The sequence below is a fragment of the Palaemon carinicauda genome, chromosome 11 (assembly GCF_036898095.1).
Source record: "Palaemon carinicauda isolate YSFRI2023 chromosome 11, ASM3689809v2, whole genome shotgun sequence".
Taxonomy (NCBI): domain Eukaryota; kingdom Metazoa; phylum Arthropoda; class Malacostraca; order Decapoda; family Palaemonidae; genus Palaemon; species Palaemon carinicauda.
Genome location: NC_090735.1, coordinates 8,031,150 through 8,052,419, shown reverse-complemented (window position 1 = coordinate 8,052,419; position 21,270 = coordinate 8,031,150). Strand labels below are relative to the sequence as shown.

At 39.3% G+C, this 21,270-nt stretch overlaps 2 protein-coding genes across 8 annotated transcripts in view; one reads left to right on the top strand and one right to left on the bottom strand.

The window, feature by feature from the left end:
• LOC137649954 (inhibitor of nuclear factor kappa-B kinase subunit epsilon-like) overlaps positions 1 to 11,333 on the bottom strand; it is an 80,233-nt gene extending 68,900 nt beyond the window's left edge. For 5 of the 7 annotated variants that reach the window (XM_068382934.1, XM_068382936.1, XM_068382930.1 and 2 more), the window contains exon 1: positions 11,183 to 11,333. The gene's annotated coding sequence lies outside the window, so the exon portion shown is untranslated. Of the gene's footprint in view, positions 1 to 652; positions 675 to 11,182 lie in introns of all 7 variants that reach the window. The other 2 variants (XM_068382931.1, XM_068382933.1) reach the window with 2 other exon arrangements.
• LOC137649955 (uncharacterized) overlaps positions 1 to 21,270 on the top strand; it is a 361,156-nt gene that overhangs the window by 323,367 nt on the left and 16,519 nt on the right. The window lies entirely within an intron of this gene.

The window sequence follows — 21,270 nt, the reverse complement described above, 5'->3', positions numbered from 1 at the left end:
CTTCAAATAATCCTTGTTGGCATACCATACAGACTGGCCTATTTCTGCTCCGACGTAGTTTCAAGATTTAAGTGGGTAATCAGGCACAGAAATAGAATTTGAATAAGATACAAGGTAGGTCTCTACCTGGTTTTAAAATTATGTATAGAGGGCAAAAGTGTTTTCAAAAAAATTGGCAAACGTAGTTAAGCTTTTACAAGTTAGTGATAAAGCCAAGTAATTGGTAGCAAACTATTAAGGAAATGAATGGTTGCTTTAGATAAAAAAACTCCTGCCATATGTACAATGTCCTTTGCCTGTCACAACTTTTTAGGCTCTGGCTTTTAGAGCAGGTGAGTTAGGGATAACATCATTTCCCAATTTTAGGCAGGTTTTTAATTCTAAAGCTGTTCAAATTCAATGGTTTAATGATATCTTTCTTTTATCTAGTTATTATTGTTGAAGGTCGGTAAATCGGTAGCTTTCATGGTTAACGCATTATGACTACTAGGCAAGTTTCATGTGAGTAACGTCAAACTCCTTCTATTTTAAGCTTCCTTTTTTCTGGAAATTACAACCTACATAATGAAACAGAAGTTAATATAATGTATTGGTAACGACATGGCTTTTAAGACTTAACCTTAAATATACAGTACCGTAGTGCTTAACTTACTCGAAACTGCTGACGACTCAATCTATGGAGATGACGCGTGGAAATATTGATATAAGAAGTTGGATTACACACTCGGTTAAATAAATGCACAGTGTTACAAAAACTCTGACTTTTGACAGGCCCTCTAGAAATACAATTGCAAATCAAGTCTTAGGAGACGATTCTTAGAACACAAAAAGCTTTTAGTGACAAAACCGAGAGGAAATCCTCAGACTTTATATGCATGCATAAATATTCTATAATAATTAATTAGGTTTGTTCCTATCATAATACCAATGGACTTATAAAAAACATCTTAATATGAATAACATACTATACCTGTATCTGCTCAATATAATTCAAAATGAATGAAACATGTTATTTTTATTAGTAAAATAAATTTTTGAATATACTTACCCGATAATCATGTAGCTGTCAACTCCGTTGCCCGACAGAATTCTATGGAGGGATACGCCAGCTATCACAATACTAGAAGGGGGTGTACTTACCAGTGCCACCTGTGGCCAGGTACTATAGTACTTCTTGTTGACACCTCCTCAATTTTTTCTCGGTCCACTGGTTCTCTATGGGGAGGAAGGGAGGGTCGATTAAATCATGATTATCGGGTAAGTATATTCAAAAATTTATTTTACTAATAAAAATAACATTTTTCAATATTAAACTTACCCGATAATCATGTAGCTGATTCACACCCAGGGGGGTGGGTGAAAACCAGTGTACAAGATTAAAGGATAGCTAAGTATCCCATATTTCATATAACAGTTATCTCAAATAACAATGAAATAATAAGTACCTGGTAAGGAAGTCGAATTGAACCGTTACTCTGCCTCTTTTTTAAGTTCGTCTTCCTTACTGAGCGCAGCGTTCCTCTTGGAGGCTGAATCAACTCAAAGGTGCTAAAGTATATAGGGCTGCAACCCCTACTAAAGGACCTCTACACAACCTCTAACCCAGGCGCTTCTCAAGAATGAATTGACCACCCGCCAAATCAAAAGGATGCGGAAGGCTTCTTAGCCTACCGTAACAACCATAAAAACAACAATAAAAGCATTCAAGAGAAAGGTTAAAAAAAGGTTATGGGATTAAGGGAATGTAGTGGCTGAGCCCTCACCTACTACTGCACTCGCTGCTACGAATGGTCCCAGGGTGTAGCAGTTCTCGTAAAGAGACTGGACATCTTTAAGATAAAATGATGCAAACACTGACTTGCTCCTCCAATAGGTTGCATCCATTATGCTCTGCAGAGAACGGTTTTTATTAAAGGCCATCGAAGTAGCTACGGCTCTTACTTCGTGGGTCCTTACCTTCAGCAATGCAAGGTCTTCCTCCTTTAAGTGAGAATGGGCTTCTCTAATCAGAAGCCTTATATAATACGAAACCCCGTTCTTGGACATGGGCCTCGAAGGTTTCTTGATGGCACACCATAAGGCTTCTGACTGTCCTCGAATAGGTTTAGACCTATTAAGATAATACTTGAGAGCTCTGACAGGGCAAAGAACTCTCTCTAGTTCGTTACCTACCATGTTGGAGAGGCTAGGTATTTCAAACGATCTAGGCCAAGGACGTGAAGGAAGTTCGTTCTTTGCTAGGAATCCGTGCTGAAAAGAACATGTTGCAGATTCGGTCGTGAAACCAATGTTCTTGCTGAAGGCATGAACCTCACTGACTCTCTTAGCTGTTGCAAGGCAGACGAGAAAAAGAGTCTTGAGGGTAAGGTCCTTGAAGGAAGCTGACTGGAGAGGTTCGAACCTAGGTGACATAAGGAACCTTAAGACTACGTCTAGGTTCCAGCCTGGAGTGGATAGACGACGCTCTTTAGACGTCTCAAAAGACTTAAGGATGTCTTGAAGGTCCTTGTTGGAAGAAAGGTCCAAACCTCTGTGGCGGAGAACTGAAGCCAACATACTCCTATACCCTTTAATCGTAGGGGCTGAAAGGGATCTCTCATTCCTAAGATGTAAAAGGAAGTCAGCTATTTGGGTCACAGAGGTATTGGTAGAGGATACTGAATTGGCTCTACACCAGCTCCGGAAGACTTCCCACTTAGATTGGTAGACTCTACGAGTGGAAACCCTTCTTGCTCTGGCAATCGCACTGGCTGCCTCCTTCGAAAAGCCTCTAGCTCTAGCGAATCTTTCGACAGTCTGAAGGCAGTCAGCCGAAGAGCGTGGAGGTTTGGGTGCAACCTGTCTACGTGAGGTTGACGTAGAAGGTCCACTCTTAGAGGTAGAGTCCTGGGGATGTCGACTAGCCATTGAAGTACCTCTGTGAACCATTCTCTTGCAGGCCAAAGGGGAGCAACCAGCGTCAGCCGTGTCCCTTCGTGCGAGATGAATTTCTGAAGAACTTTGTTTATTATCTTGAACGGTGGGAATGCGTAAAGGTCGAGATGGGACCAGTTCAGTAGAAAAGCATCCACATGAACTGCTGCAGGGTCTGGAACTGGGGAACAGTACAGCGGAAGTCTCTTGGTTATGGAGGTGGCAAACAGATCTATGGTAGGTTGACCCCACAACGTCCAAAGTCTGTTGCACACACTCTTGTGGAGGGTCCATTCCGTGGGAATGACCTGATTCCTTCTGCTTAGGCGATCTGCTGAGACGTTCATATTGCCCTGAATGAACCTCGTGACCAAAGTGAGGTTTAGACCTCTTGACCAAATGAGGAGGTCCCTTGCGATCTCGTATAGGCTCCTCGAATGGGTCCCTCCTTGCTTGGAGATGTAAGCCAAGGCTGTGGTGTTGTCTGAGTTCACCTCCACCACTTTGCCTAGCAGGAGGGACTTGAAGTTCAGCAGGGCTAAATGAACTGCTAGTAGCTCCTTGCAGTTGATGTGGAGCATTCCCTGTTCCTCGTTCCACGTTCCCGAGCATTCCCGTCCGTTCAAGGTCGCACCCCAGCCCGAGTCCGATGCATCTGAGAAGAGATGAAGATTGGGGGTCTGAATAGCCAACGATAGGCCCTCCCTGAGAAGGAGATTGTTCTTCCACCACAAGAGAGTGGTCTTCATCTCTTGGGTGACTGGGATAGAGACTGCTTCGAGAGTCAAACCCTTGTCCCAATGAGCTGCAAGATGGAATTGAAGAGGGCGGAGGTGGAGTCTCCCTAGCTCGACGAACAGGGCCAGTGATGAAAGGGTCCCTGTGAGACTCATCCACTGTCTCACCGAGCAACTGCTCCTCTTCAGCATGCTCATGATGCACTCTAGGGCTTGGCTTATCCTGGGGGCCGATGGAAAAGCCCGAAAATCCTGACTCCGAATCTCCATTCCCAGGTACACAATGGATTGGGAGGGAATGAGCTGAGACTTTTCTATGTTGACTAACAGACCCAGTTCTCTGATTAAGTCCAAAGTCCAGTTGAGACTCTCCAGACAGCGACGACTCGTGGAGGCTCTCAACAGCCAGTCGTCTAAGTAGAGGGAGGCTCTGATGTCCGATAAGTGGAGGAATTTTGCTATATTCCTCATCAGATGCGTGAACACCATAGGAGCTGTGCTTAGGCCAAAACACAGGGCTTGGAATTGGTAGACAACCTTTCCAAAAACGAATCTCAGGAAAGGTTGGGAGTCTGGATGAATAGGAACGTGAAAGTAGGCATCTTTCAAGTCCAACGAGACCATCCAGTCCTCCTGCCTGAACGCTGCTAGGACCGACTTCGTCGTCTCCATCGTGAACGTCTGCTTGGTGACATACGCGTTGAGCGCGCTGACGTCCAGCACCGGTCTCCAACCTCCTGTCTTCTTGGCCACTAGAAAGAGACGGTTGTAGAAGCCCGGGGATTGATGGTCCCGGACTATAACCACTGCCTTCTTCTGCACAAGTAGCGACACCTCCTGGTGCAACGCTAGCCTCTTGTCCTCTTCTTTGTAGTTGGGAGAGAGGTTGATGGGAGATGTGGTCAGAGGTGGTTTGAGGCAGAATGGAATCCTGTAACCCTCCCTCAGCCAACTGACAGACTGGGCGTCTGCACCTCTCTTTTCCCAGGCTTGCCAGAAGCTCTTGAGTCTGGCTCCTACTGCTGTCTGGAGATGCGGAGAGTCAGTTTTTTCCTTTAGAGGCCTTGGAGCCTTTCCTAGACTTGCTCCTGGAAGAGTCTGGACGGGAGCTTCCTCGGCTGGGGGCTCTACCACGAAAGGGCGGTATGAACCTCGTAGCAGGAGTATCAGCCACTGGGGTGCGATAAGTCCTGGGGACTGAGGTAGCAACCTTAGACTTACGAGCCGATGAGGCTACAAGATCATGTGTGTCCTTTTGTATCAGGGCAGCAGACAAGTCCTTAACCAGCTCTTCGGGGAAGAGGAACTTCGAGAGCGGAGCGAAAAGGAGTTGTGACCTTTGACAAGGTGTAATGCTGGAGGAAAGGAAGGTACACAGTTGTTCCCTTTTCTTAAGAACCCCTGATACAAACATCGACGCAAGCTCACCAGATCCATCTCTAATGGCCTTATCCATGCAGGACATTAATAGCATGGCAGAATCCTTGTCCGCAGGGGAGGTCTTCTTGCTGAGGGCCCCCAGGCACCAGTCTAGAAAGTTGAACATCTCAAATGCTCTAAATACACCCTTCAGGAAGTGATCAAGGTCTGAGAAGGTCCAGCAAACCTTAGAGCGCCTCATTGCAGTTCTCCGAGGCGAGTCTACCAGACTTGAGAAGTCAGCCTGGGCAGAGGCAGGTACTCCCAAGCCTGGTTCCTCTCCTGTGGCATACCAAACGCTCGCTTTAGAAGTGAGCTTAGTCGGAGGAAACATGAAAGAAGTCTTGCCAAGGTGTTGCTTAGTCTGCAGCCACTCCCCTAAGATCCTTAACGCTCTCTTAGAGGACCTTGCTAGGACTAGCTTAGTATAGGTGGACTTAGCTGGCTGCATGCCCAGCGAAAACTCAGATGGTGGAGAGCGGGGAATAGCAGAGACAAAGTGGTCTGGGTAAACCTCCCTAAGCAGAGCCAAGACCTTACGAAAGTCAATAGACGGTGGAGAAGGCTTGGATTCATCCACGTCTGACGAGGGATCCAGGTGTGCCGCCTCATCATCAGACGCCTCATCACCAGAGTGTAGCGAAGAGATCGGACAAGTATGCTGAACAGCAGAGTCAGAACGAGCAGGAACAACAATATTAGTGGTTTCCTCTTCAAGAATCTGATGAGGGAAAACCTGAGGCTCAGACTGCAAAGGCTGAACAAAAGAAGAAGCAGAAGGTAGGCGCATGGGTGGAGGAGGCTGACTCCTGGCATGAGTGGCTGAACCCAAGGGTTGCGCTTGCTGAGTGGTTGGCGGAAGCGGAGTAGCAAGTTCCTGTTCCTGCGGTGTGAGCGGAGCGCGATGAGGTAGAGGCTGCGCAGAACGTGGTAAATGTCTCGCAAGCTGAGGCTCCTGAGGCGCAAGGCTAAGGTGTTGTGGTGCTTGCCTTGTGGAGGGTTGAGCTCGCTGCAGCGAGAGCTGAGGAGACTGACTCATGGACGGGAGAGGTTGTTGTACCTCAACCGAGTGTTGCATCACTGGTGGAGCAGCAAGTGGAAGCGGAGGAAGAGAGGTATAATCCTCCTGATCCCATTGTTGAGGTTGCCTTAAGGAAGGCGGAGGCTGTACACCACTGGGAACAGCAAACTCAGAACGTGGCTCAACATCGTACGCCTGGCAGGCGGTACTGCGGTAAGGCGGAGCGAGCGCAGGCGGAGGCGGAGGCGCAACCTTCTCAGCCCGACACTCACGCATCAAGTCCGAAAGCTGTGCCTGCATGGACTGTAGTAGAGTCCACTTGGGGTCGGCAGAAACTACAGTAGGCTGAGGTAAAGCCTTAACAGCAGAGCTCTGTTGTGGCAGAACCTTACTCCTCTTGGGCGGAGTGCAGTCGACTGATGACTGCGGCGAGTCAGAGCTGAGCCAATGACTGCAGCCCGGCTGAGCACTCGCGGACTGGACTCTGCGTTTGAGTGGTCTAGAGACCTGAGTCCAGCGTTTCTTCCCTGACAATTGATCAGCGGACGAGAAAAAGACGGGCTCAATCGTCTGCAGGTGGGAGTGACGGTCTCTGGAAGACACGCCCGCAACCACCGAGGATACTTCTGTGCGCCGATCAAGGCCTGCCGAACCCTTTTGCCCTTCGACATTGCTTCTCCCCTGGGCTTGGGAGCTTGCAAGAGGTCCCGGACTGGGAGGACGACTGGCACGCACAGAAGTATCCTCACGCACCACACTGACACTGACACTAGCACTTGGCACTGCACTGACACTAGCACTCGTCACAGCACTGGCACTAATTCCACCCACTGCACTCTTGACCTTAAGTTCCTTGACTTCGGCCATAAGAGACTTATGATCACTTACCACTGACTCTACTTTATCGCCTAAGGCCTGAATAGCACGCAAAACAACAGACATATCAGGCTGAGGGCAAAACGTAGGTTCGGGGGTAGCCACTACAGGGGTAGGAAAAGGTAGGGGATCATGAGGTGAGGAAAAAAGTGAAGAGTGAGAAGAACTCCTCCTAACTCTACCTCTCTCTAACTTAGTTGAATATTTCAAAAGACGGACAAAATCAAGTTCCGAAAGTCCGGCGCATTCCTCACATCGATTTTCTAACTGACAGGGCCTATCCCTACAGTCAGAACAAGCGGTGTGAGGATCTACCGAGGCCTTCGGAATACGCCTATTACAAGACCTACATCGTCTATGGGTGGGGGCTTGCGAAATGTCAGACATCTTGAATCCAAAGAGTTAGCCAAGGGGGGTTCCAAAATCAAGCAAAAGATCGTTAACCGTTAATCAGGACTATATAAAAGCTATCTAAGCTAATATAAGAAGGTTTCCAGTAAAGCGACAGCCGAAATCTGAGAGAATACTTCACCAATTAGCCGTGAAAATACTCGAAGATCATAAGCGTATCCCAGAACGTCTTGCCGGAAGCACGACAGAGGAAAAATTGAGGAGGTGTCAACAAGAAGTACTATAGTACCTGGCCACAGGTGGCGCTGGTAAGTACACCCCCTTCTAGTATTGTGATAGCTGGCGTATCCCTCCATAGAATTCTGTCGGGCAACGGAGTTGACAGCTACATGATTATCGGGTAAGTTTAATATTGAAAACTTGAGAGTACAGTATACTGCTGACAATGCAAAAAAAAAGTGGAGCACATATTTTCATCCACTTAGTTGACAGGACCCACAAGAAATATTGCCTTAGCAATGATTGTATTGCCTTTCATTTAGGCCTAAAGAATAATTCCAGATTCACAAGTAGAAAAAAAATAATTCCATCTGAAAATATAATGGTTGTGCCTTTTCGTAATGGCTACAATTGCTTCGTGTGTGAACAAAATATGTTTAATACCTTTGAGTCTGGCTCTTCCACACTGATATGTTTACTCTATTCAAATTGTGATCCTAATCGGGTCCCTGAATAAGTCACATAGAAGAGAATACCAAAGAAATCACCATTGCAAAATGAGCAACTGAGTGCAGTAATCCATTGTGCTTGCAGGATCTTGGTGATTAGTTATAAATATTTTCAAAGATTCAGCTACATGTGGATGGACTTGATTCTAGGTAGCATCTTGGACAGCCAGAAAAACTGAATTCAATTTCACCCAACAGTATTCAAATCTGTACTGGCTTCTCACCGATACTGTAATTCCCCTCTCGATTAAGCTCCCGTGAGTGAGTACTGTTCCTGTCTAGCTAGAAGTGAACTAATTCGAGGCCATCGCCCCAGGGGAAGCGTGAAATATTGTCAAAATTGCATAGTGGTTGCACTGTCAGCCCCTTATCCTCTTCCACTTGCAGAAAGCAATCTAACAACATATGCAAGGGATAACACATAAATTTTTCCTTAATGATAAGTTCAGAATATTATTCTATCTCTTCCTCTATAAATATTTGCCTCTTGTACTAGAAAGGCTGTTCTAGAGAGCAGAATTTGTAGTCGCTTTTTCCATCTCCTATGCTTATTAGATAGACGACTTCTATCCGAGTTTCTCTAGAATATTCTTTTACCCTTTCAGAATGCGTTTAAGGTAAAAAAAAAAAAAAAAAAAACTACTGCATCTTCTAATGCAGTACTGGAAGGAAGAGTACTCACTGTGTAAATCTTCACACTTTGTAAGAGTAAGCTCTTGAACCTATAAAAAATTGGACAACCTTTGATTCATCTATTAGATTAAGACTGTCGCTTGGCCTAGCCTATTACCCAAGGCTCTGTCCAAAGTACAATTATCCTGATATTGCTTAGCCTGTGCTGCACAAAGCAGAAGTTAGTCAGTCTAGCTGGTATAATTTTACCATTGCAGTGTTCAGATACCAAGATTTATTATGAGTAGAAACATTATCCGTCCGTCTTAGGTAGGGTTAATTTTGAGGGGAAGGTCTATATGTTTGAGATCATATTTGATTTTATGCGTGCAATGTCATTCATAGCATTTAGTTATGCAGTATACAATCATTGGTTACATTACAATCTCATCAGTACATAACTGGTCGTATTTGTTGTGATTTCATGTTCACAGTCAAATAAAGTTTTGTAATTATATTAGAATTGTACTTTTCCATAAATTTATGGATACTCCAATTTCTTTTCTTTCCAGTCTAATATCAATTAATTATTTCTAGTGACAAATTAAATAAATCTTAAAAGTTTGTAGCAACTCTTTACGTTAAGAACTTCTGAAATAGCTATGGTCTACCTTTAAAAGGTAAAATTGGGAGTTTTTCTATAGGAAACACCTGTTTTTTTTAGTAGGAAAGCTTTTCACGTCCGTAACTATAATAAAACCCTTTAAAATTTCCCTAAGGAAGCGATATAAAAACCTTAATACACGTAGTTGTTTTCTTAACATTGAATGAAAATGATTGTGTACAACACAAATGAATGAGGTCTTGCATGTAACAGATATACACACACTACGTAAACTAATTGCGGAGCCTTTGTATATCAGCGGCCAGTTATTCCCAAGGGTATTACTGTATTTACTATCAGGGTAACCTTTCTCAGTAAAAACAAACTTTTCCCTATCAAAAAAAAAATGCCTGTTTACTTCAAAAATGAACACTTATTTTTGTCGCAAATAAATAAATGTAAGATATATATCTACATCTACTGATAATGGGATTTACTACAGCAAAACATATATTTTCTGTTCAGAATGATTCCCTGACTAAGTAAAACCTTACCCTCCTGAGAGCATAGATAATAGGCACCAACTAACAAATTTCCCAACTAACCTAACCTACAAGCCTTATCCTTACCTAAAAGGGTGGGGGCTAATGCCCTCCTGCGAGCCCCCTTATGCTGTCGTATTCTAAGTCTGCCGTCGTCATACATACAGGTGGCTGCTATCATACGTACACCCCTTAAGTGTAATGTAAGGGAGTCATGAGAGTTATGCGGTCTCATGACTGGCCAGAAAGTACTACACAGGATCCTTCTTTCTGGTTACAGTTCATTTTCCCATTTGCCTACACACACACACCGAATAGTCTAGCCTATTCTTTACATATTCTCTTCTGTCCACATACACCTGACAACACAGATTACCAAACAATTCTTATTCACCCAAGGGGTTAACTACTGCACTGTAATTATTCAGCGGCCACTTTCCTCTTGGTAAGGGCAAGAGACTCTTTAGGTATGGTAAGCAGCTCTTCTAGGAGGACACTACAAAATCAAACCATTGTTCTCTAGTCTTGGGTAGTGCCACAGTCTCTGTACCATGGTCTTCCACTGTCTTGGGTTAGAGTTTCTCTTGCTTGAGGGTACACTCGTGCACACTCTTCAGTCTTATTTCTCTTCCTCTAGTTTTGTTAAAAGTTTTTAGTTTATATAGGAGATATTTATTTGTGTTGTCGCTCTTCTTAAAATATTTTTGGGGTGTATGTATGATAGCGGCCACCTCTATGTACTATTATGTCTACCTAAGAATACGGCAATGTAAGGGGGGTCGCAGGGGCCGTTAACACCCCTCCCCCCCAAGGTAAGTAGGTAAGGAGACGTTAGGTTAAGGGGGGAAAGTTTAGGCTAGTTGATGTCCATTTTTGATGAAAGCGTAAGGAACTGGCCGCTGATACACACAGGCTCCATATTTTATTTTTCTTTGTCTCCTTTATTCACTCAGCTATTTTCCCTGTAGGAGCCACTGAGCTTATGGCATCCTGCTTTTCCAACTAGGGTTGTAGCTAAGCAAGTAATAATATCAACAATAATAATAATAATGATACATTAAAACGTGTTAAGTTCAAGAGAATGTTAGATTTTACGTTCACTTGTGACGGTGCACGGGTAAATATTTAACACCTTTGTTGTAGCCTGAAGAAGAGAGGATGCCTTACAGATTAATCAAACTTATCAATGGCTTAATCAAACTTATTAGTGGCTTACGTAGGCCAAGATGTTTATTAGCAGGCATACACCACACACCAGTGGCTCTCCTAACGACCATGAAAACTGTAACACCAAAAACCAAGATTTCTGAACAGGACTTCAAGGACATTTAAACTCTTGCGATATTAGTAGTTAAAACAACATTCTTCTTAATACTCACATACAACAATACAGTGGAGAATACAACCACTTATGGAATACAACGCTTCGTTGATTTCATAGGGCAAACATTTGAGGAAGAACTGTGAAGTTGCTGAGGGAAATGTTGAGCAAACAGCTGACTGGCTGAGAATGTTGTGTTGTTGTCGCAACATGAGAAACAGTGGCCGCGTTCATGAAGTATTGAGCCAAAGAACATTATTATTATTATTATTATTATTATTATTATTATTATTATTATCATTATTATTATTATCATTATTATTATTATTAGCTAATCTACAACCCAAGTTGGAAAAACAGGACGTTACAAGTCCAAGGGTTGCAACCAGGGGAAAATATAGAGGAAAGGAAATAAGAAAATAAATAAACTGTGAAGAAATTAATGAACAAACAAATTCATTAAAACATTTTAAGCACAGTAACAATAATAAAATAAAGATTATGGGGAAAATATTTGTTGCTGGTCCCATAAACAAAACGTATGAACATGTTCGTATAACGATGACGTCATTCTAGTTGATATTAGCCACAAAGAGACTATCGTTAATAAGTAATATCTCAATGTTTCCTTTATAAAGAAAAAAATTCCTTGTAATATAAATAACATTTTATCTACTTGACCTTTACAAAGACTGTTTAAATAAAAGAAAATCTTGTTGAAATTTCCAATGAATCAGTTTTCCGTTCTGATCTTATAGTACTTGAACATGCTCCTGTCACAGGAAGTAAACAAAACCTCCAGCAGTTTTTGATATTGCAAACTATTTTAATGGCCGGAAATAGAGCATGAGCATTGCTCTACCTGGTTTCCACATATTTAAGCAATCCTAATTCAACTAGAATCATGTTTCATATACAAATATACATACGGAAACTGATCACCAATCTGATAGCTTATCTACATAGATAAAATTTACTTCCTAGAGAACCAAGAGGATAGCATTTTCTTTCAACCGAACATGACCTTGCTATTTATTTGCTGGCTGTGACTGTCAAAAATATTTATAACCTTGTACTGAGGGATACACAGGATGTCCTTTCATGGCTGTGATGTGCAAATTACTTTTTGCATGACTTATGAATCAATAACGTACTCCCATTCATGTTACCTGTGACGTAGAAGACATGAGTCACAATTAATATAAGTAGCAAAGGAGAACTTTAAGATTAGCTCACGTGAATATGACTCATATACAATACGTGTGAAGATAAAATCCAAAACAACATGAAGAGATAAAGAATTAAAGTTATAATACAAAAAAAAAAAAAAAAAAAAACGATAATTGCTCTTTATTAACAATGAAATCATGGAAACCATGTAATTCTTTACGTATAATAACTTTTTAGGGTTATTCTTCTACCCCCCAACTTCTTTCCATCTTAACCTTTCATTCATACTGCAAAAAATATTTCTCCCAGATCCTAAATTCACAAATCCTTTAGAATTTCCAGTGTAGACCTATATGCCAACAATTAGGTTCTCTACGTCTTATTATTATTATTATTATTATTATTATTATTATTATTATTATTATTATTATTATTATTATTATTGGCTAAGCTACAATCCTACTAAGGAAAATCAGGATGCTATAAGCCTAGGGGCTCCAACAGGGAAAATAGCCCAGTGAGGAAAGGAAACAAGGAAAAGATAAAATATTTAAAGAACAGTAATAACATAAAAATAGATAAAATAAATCTAGCTTTCCTTGTTCCTTTCTTGGATTCTTCGTCAGTAGCCTTGACTTTCGCGCACTTTGAAATAGAAGTTGAAAGTGATTATATCTCAAGTTGGAAGAAATAATCCAGAAGAATATATGGGCTCAGTGAGAGGCCGCATATATGTTGTACAGACCGAATAATGCCTACACAGTAGGCTGATGGTACTAACCTCTTTCAAGGTCATCCACAGAATCGTGCTCACCATAATCTTCTTGGTCAGTCTGGCTCATCGGCTTGATGGAATATTTAGTGCTAAAAAAATGACATACTTTAGAGGAATTTGCATTTTTCTTCCTCTTGTTTATAGGGTAACAAAATAATAGCTTGCTGCTTATATTATCATTAAACTCCCTTGAATAGAATTATATATATATATATATATATATATGCATGTATGTATGTGTTAAAGCTTCTGTGCCATAGTTGATAGCGACCTTGCGTTTCATTTGAAGAGACCAGGGTTTGATCATAGAAATAAATATATATATATATATATATATATATACACACACACACACACATATATATATATATATATATATTCTTTCTCCATCTATTTAATTATTCTTCTATTTCACCCACTATGTAGGTATAAAAAATCTTGTTTTCCATATTCATCCTTGGGTGTTTGTAATCTTGGTTCCAGGTTTATCCTTCTTATTGTAACTACATGGATCTCCTTATAGGCCTATTGATACCTTGTCCAGTTTTTACATCATTACATCTATTGTATCATCGGTCTTTCAGCCAATGTCCATATTTGAATTTATTTCCACACATGCACATCCCTTCATTGTAGAATTTTCTGTCTGTATAGATTGCCTTACCTTGTGTAAGACACGGGCTTTTGCCGTTGGGCAGCCCGTAAATATGGAATTTTCAGTGCCTTTGTTTCTTTGCCATGGTTTTGTCTACCATTTTCTCATACTGGCCGTGTGTATGGAGGAATGTACATGCTCAGCCCTTTTTATTATTATTATTATTATTATTATTATTATTATTATTATTATTATTATTATTATTATTATTATTATTATTATTATTATTATTATTATTATTATTACAGGCTAGGTTATATCCCTAGTTGGAAAAGCAAGATGCTATAAGCCCAAGGGCTCTAACAGAGAAAAAATAGCAATCGATTTCTAAAACAGTCGCATTTTCTTTATAAACTTCTAGGAAAGTCTTCTTCTATCCTCTTTTCCTTTTACTTCTACCCCCGCCCCCGGTTGCTTTGTTCATTATTGATTATTGTACTCTTACCCTCTTCTGCCTCTTTTTTTTTTCTTTTTTTTCTTCACTAGTGGGTCTTTGGTCTAATAATCCAACTGCTTTGTCTACATTTTCTGGGTTGTGTTTCGTTACTAACTCTTTGTCGAGAGCCTTCAGGTCCTCGATTATAGATCAATGAACTTCTACCGTTCATGTTTTGATCTGGTAGTTCACCTAAGCAATTCTCTAGAGTCTAGTCTTTCTTTTACGGACTGTCAAAGCAAGAGACCACGTTCCACACAAGGCGGGGTAATCATAACAGAACAGAACTGTCTTTTATATTTCTGGCACTCTTCTTTGGCCCTTTACATTTCCTCATCCTTGGCTTTGATCGTACTGGTTTCTATCTTTAACAGTAGCATATTTAACGTTCGTAATTGATTATAGATATCAGAAATTGGGATTTCATCTGTTCCTTTCTTATTGTTGCTCCTCTCATCCCTATTTTGCCCATCGATCATCTCGGTAATTTCTTTTTTATTGTTCTTTCATTACTTTACTTTACTACAAGAGCTGCTTTTCTGGTCCTACACAGCAAGGGAACCCTACTCTCTACACGAACTAAAGTCATTTTATCGTATATATTCCAAGGCGTTCAGCATTTCACACAGCACATTACTCGTTTATTATCAAATCCACATAATCGAAGCACTAAGAAGACAAGAAAATCTCCATAGAAATCTCTGTTGACATTTTGCCGTAATTGCTAAATTCAGGCACTGAAGACAGTGCCACTGCTTACATCAACCACCCGGCACATTCGTCCTGTAGGCCTAATTCTCTCAGCTGACACAGGTATGAATCACTCGTTATCAGGATCGAATCACTATTATTCCCTTTCTGTTTGGACGAGAATATTGGCATATGCTGAACACCTTCGTTGACTTTTCTTCCACAATGTGCATACTATTCCCTTTATATAAGAATCTAATTCTCGTCCACTTTAGCTATTTTCCCCTAGGTCAAACCTGGAGAAAACTGACTTCTCTAGGCTGCTTCCTTTTATTTCTAGGTAACTTTAATCATTCTACATCTAGTATTTTAGGTATCTTACTCAACCAATATAATGAACATATAAAACAACCAAAAATACTATTTCCCACTATTCATGCGTTGTGGTGAGTTGTTGGTAATGTCCTTGCTTGGTGATCACCAGACTGGGGTTCGAGTCCCGCTCAAACTCGTTAGTTCCATTGGTGGCTCAACCTCAAAATCCTTGTGAGATAAGGGTAGGGTGTTTGGGGGAGCCTATAGGTCCTATAGGTCTATCTGCTGAGTCATTACCAGCCATTACCTGGCCCTCCCTGGCCCTAGCTTGGGTGAAGAGGGGACTTGGGTGCTGACCATATGTATAAATGGTTAGCCTCTTGGGCATTCTCCTGATAGGGGAATGTCACTGTCCTTTGCCTCTGTCATTCACGGGGAGCCTTTAAACCTTTAAAACACAGACAAAGGATCAAAAAGCATATTATTTCACAACACTAGCTGAGAACTTAGCAAACTAAATATTGCAAGTTATGGAGGGTACGATGACAGATTGTTTACACTTGAAAAATTATGAGGAATAACCTGTCGAGTAATATGTAAATGAACAGACCTAGTTGAGTGATATAGAGTTGGGATAGTTGTTCAATGACGAGAGACTCGATGGAAGGTATAGAGTAGTTGTTGGGTGATTTGGTTCAATTTTAAAATCGGAATACTTGATGGGTTGTTTCCATGCAACTTCATGAAACATTCAAAAGTTCAAATTTGCAACGAATGTCTTTATGTTGAACAAATGGACATTGGTCTCTTTTGATAATCTATCTATTTTCAAGCTTGTTCGTTCTCAAAATAAGTTATTTTAATCGTTCATTATTTCTCTTGCAGATTATTCATTTCCCTATTTCCCTTTCCTTACCGGGCCAATTTTTCATGTTAGAGCCTTTTGGATTATAGCATAATAATAATGATAATAATGATAATAATGATGATAATGATGATGATAATGATGATAATGATAATGATAATGATGATGATGATAATGATGATAATGATAATGATGATAATGATAATAATGATAATGATAATGATGATGATGATGAAAATTTCTCTTTATTTGTGTGCATCGAGTAAGACGACTGGCAAATCTGTGAAATCTGTGTTTGGACATTCCTTACCTTACAATTTCCAGCCAAATGCCTGACTTCACCAAGATCCGTGTTCATGCCGTGATATGTGATTCATCCTTTTTATCTGTGACCAAACACTTCTTCGTCACTCAAGGGGTTACTACACTAATTGTTAAGTGGCTACTTTCCTCTTGGTAAGGATAGAAGAGACTCTTCAGCTATGGTAAGCAGCTCTTCCAGGAGAAGGACATTCCAAAATCAAACCATTGTTCTGTAGTCTTGGGTAGTGCCATAGCCTCTGTACCATGGTCTTCCACTGTCTTGGGTTAGAGTTCTCTTGCTTGAGGGTACACTCGGGCACACTATTCTATCTTATTTCTCTTCCTCGTGTTTTGCCAAAGTTTTGATAGTTTACATAGGAAATATTTATTTTAATGTTGTTACTCTTCTTAAAGTATTTTATTTTTCCTTCTTTCCTTTCCTCACTGGGCTATTTTCCCTGTTTGAGCCCCTGGCCTTATAGCATCCTGCTTTTACAGCCAGGGTTGTAGCTTAGCAAATAATAATAATAATAATAATAATAATAATAATAATAATAATAATAATAATAATAATAATAATAATAATAATAATAACGTACACTTGTCTATTTTTATTTGCTTGTGTGTTTATTCTAGTCCCTTTCTAATAGTTTAGATATTTCAATATCATTCTTACACCTTTATATTTAATCCTAAAGATTTTATCAATGTGTAATAATGTGTTTATAATAATTATTCTATAGCCACAATGATGGGATAGCCTACATGCTTATCCGAATGCTTTGTAATCTCCTTTCTAAATATAAAGTTTGCCTGAAATGCGAGTTTTTTTGTTTTAGTTAACTTTTATTTTACATAGACACACACATACTGTATATGCATATATATATATATATATATATATATATACTCTGGCCACCTGAAATCCTTTATATACACGTCATATTTTATCGTTTAATGTGAGAGAAAGGATGAACAGCTTGATATAACATCATTAGCAGTAATCAGATGTCACAATTTCCATGGAAATCGTAACATGTATAGACTTTGGATGTTTACATCCCAGTCCTATTTATTCTTTTATAAAATCATTTCATTCAAGTCCCTTATTAGAAAAAAAAACCCTGTGGAATTAATATATATATTCGCAATTGTAAATTAAATACTATTTCATTTGATTGCTAAGGTATTGAGGAACTTTGTTTACGTGATATTTGTAGACCTAATTCGATACAGTTGCACAAATCAATTTTTAGCTTTCGCTCCAGGGGTTAGAACCCTGTGATACTACCTAGGTTAAATTCTATGGTATATCAGTCGCAGGAAATATCCCAAGTAGAAAGCTGCCTTTGTGGAACTTCCATCAGGACGACATGGCTCAAGCCCAAAAATAGATTTTTCCTCTTGCATGAGGGTACACTCGAGTACACTATACCATCTAATTTATCTTCCTCTTGTTTTGTTAAAGTTTATATGGTTTATATAGGAAATATTTATTTTAATGTTGTTACTCTTCCTAAAATATTTGAATTTTCCTTGTTTCCTTTCCGCATTGGGCTATTTTCCTTGTTGGAGCACCTGGGCTTATAGCATCCTGTTTTTCCAGCTAGAGTTGTAGCTTAGCAAATAATAATAATAATAATAATAATAATAATAATAATAATAATAATAATAATAATAATAATAATAATGTCAAAATCCCTTTTATAGCTGTCTCTGTAGTGTAGGCTACAATACAAAGACGTCAAGGGTCATTGTTGGTACGATGATCAGCTAAGTGGACTCACTTGTTGTGTTGGGTATTTCGATGGTGATTGTACAGTTGGCTTAATTAATACCGGTACACTGGCGTCTCCTTATCTTTTCACTGAAATGTACCGGAATTAGTGAAGTCAACTGTACCAGACATACACATTTCTTCTATACTATTATTATTATTATTATTACTACTACAACCTAAGCTACAACTGTGGTTGAAAATAACGGGATGCTATAAGCCCAAATGTTCCAACTCGGAAAAATAGCCCAGTCTCACGGCCTCACGTTTTATGATCACCAATTAGGCAACACTTATTTCTGTCACTTTCCTTCATGATTCATTGGAATAGACTGACCAATATCAAGACTTCTTTCATTCCATCACTCCTTGTAGCAGCAGATTTTAGTGAAATATTTCTTCATTTTTTTTTCATCGCTATGAATGACAACTATTCAAGGCTAATAGTTTCTTATAAATGATATCAGGAGATGTAGAGGAAGAAAAATTTCTCTTCTACATTCTAAATTACTTACCCTATTGGCTCTAGATCTCACTTTGACCTTAAGCCAAATGAGTAATACCAGTATTTCACTGCAAACCCAAGTATGACACCTCACAGAACCACCAAGAAAGCATTACTAACTGGAATCTAACCAGCAGGCCACTTAACAGTTTCCAGTCATCGCTGTTTACTTTGTTTATACCCAATAGATGGGAATTTCTGTAGACGTCACTGGAATATAAGAAACAGGAGCAGGATGCAGTGCAATAGTATTGTTTACTTACTTGTTTACTTGTTTTGGGTTTAAATCCAACCCTCCACTAAAGTCGAGTGAACTACTTCTCGGGCGGGTCCATATTAATCATCTAACGAAACATTTTATTATAACCTATACAATTCTTCCAAATCATATGATCTTGTGAAAAGTAATGTCTTTAGTTTCTTCTTAAATTCAATTGCTCCCTTTAGGTCTTTCATTTCAGTTGGCAGTTTATTATAATGTCTAGGCGCACAGTAGCTAAAAGCCCTTTCACCAAATTTACTATTTGTTCTTGGTTCAGATAGCCTATGTTTGTCACTCGTGTGTCTTGTGTTAACATTTGTTTCTAGTTCTAGTTTATTCAGGCATTCTTTTAGAGGTGGGGTAAATTCGTGTTTTTTATACAGAGAAGAAACGGAAATTATTAAATGGATTCAGTCATTAGTAGATCTCAAAATGAAACCAAAACCTGACAATAATTTTTTATTAAAACATCACGGGGAACATCGAAGATCATGGACAGTATTGATTATTGTTTATTTTCATTTATTTTGAATGGTTATATTCTAGAAGGAAAACTGCCCGAAGCTCGATTAGATCACACAAAGGAATTACAGTATATCGACTCTGAGATCAAAATATCACTTACATATTGGGATAAAATATATTGGGACAACTATATAGGAGACTACAGGGATGACACGGTGAAGACAGTAACATATACCGTAGTTTTTACATACCTGTATACATACTGTACATACCTGTATATATACTGTACACACCTGAATATATATATATATATATATATTATATATATATATATATATATATATATATATATATATATATATATATATATATACATATATATAGCCTATATATACACACACATAAATATACGCATATATGTGCTGTATATATAATGTAGTAATACCATAATACTTTAATATTTTGCCAAAATAACTAACCATAGCCCAAACAGATTACCTCGAGTGTAATACACCATTCAGGAAGATATCGCTTATCACCCTAAAGGCCTAAACAGATGTAAAACGACATTGGTAACATTACCGCAAATGCTTATATAACACGTAAATGAATAAAAATAAACAATGACTAGCTTCTAATAATAATAATAATAATAATAATAATAATAATAATAATAATAATAATAATAATAATAATAATTAATTCTAATTTCTTCTTACCTAACATAACCTAGCAAAGAATGTTGGATTTTTACTTGGACTAGTCTGGACCCTCTAGATTGACCTATAGCGCTATACGTCCTTAAATAATCATAGAAAAATCATAAATGCGTTCTAATTTATACATACTTCATTTAACCTAATCTATAGTCAATTTTTTTTAATGAGTCACATTTGCACCGACTCGCAGTGGTGCCCATTTAGCTCGGAAAAGTTCCCTGCTCCCCGATTGGTTAGAATGATCTTCTCCAGCCAATCAGCGAGCAGGAGACTTTTCCGAGCCAAAAGGGCACCCCTGCGAGTGGATGCAATTCTGCCTCACTAAAAAGAATTGACTATAGTAAACTATGTCCACATCTGACTAAGAAGACTTCCCCCCCTGAAGTCCCCTAACCGGACCTTAAGCGCCATATGTCATATTTAATACGTATTCTAACCTAAAATAGAACACAGGGTCCCTACCTGACTAAGGGCCTTTGCCCCATTTAGCGAGTCCTAGAGGGCATTAAGTCATAGAAAAATTCCAACTTGATCTTTTATGTAATGTCCTTTAACATGGAATAGTTTAAAATATTCTTTAACAATTTTGGGAATGGCCGGAAGGTCCACCCCTCTCTTCAAGAAAATCTGGTTGAGTACCGTTTAATGGATCTTTTAGGAAAGGGAGCTTTTTATTATTATTATTATTATTATTATTATTATTATTATTATTATTATTACTTGCTAAGCTACAACCCCAGTTGGAAAAGCGGGATGCTGTAAGCCCAAGGGCTCCAACAGGGGTAAATAGCCCAGTGAGGAAAGGAAATAAGGAAAAACTACAAGAGAAGTTTAAGAACAATACTAACATTAAAATAAATCTTTCATATATAAACTATAAAAAGTTGAATATAACAAGAGGATAAAAACTCCAAAATAACGAGAGGAAGAGAAACAAGATAGAATAGTGTGCCCGAGTGTACCCTCAAGCAAGAGATCTCTAACCCAAGACAGTGGATTGGATCATTTATCAAATGAATGTGAAATAACTTAAGGTCTAATTTTGTATATGAAAGCTTTCAAATGATTATATCCCCATAAATCATTCCTACAGACCGTTGCTATTTCAAGAGAATGTCGTGATAATGAATGATTTAAAGTTTTCAGGCATCCTGACATCTAAGGTCATTGACGCCGGAATGTCGTGATAAAGGGCTGATGTATGATAAC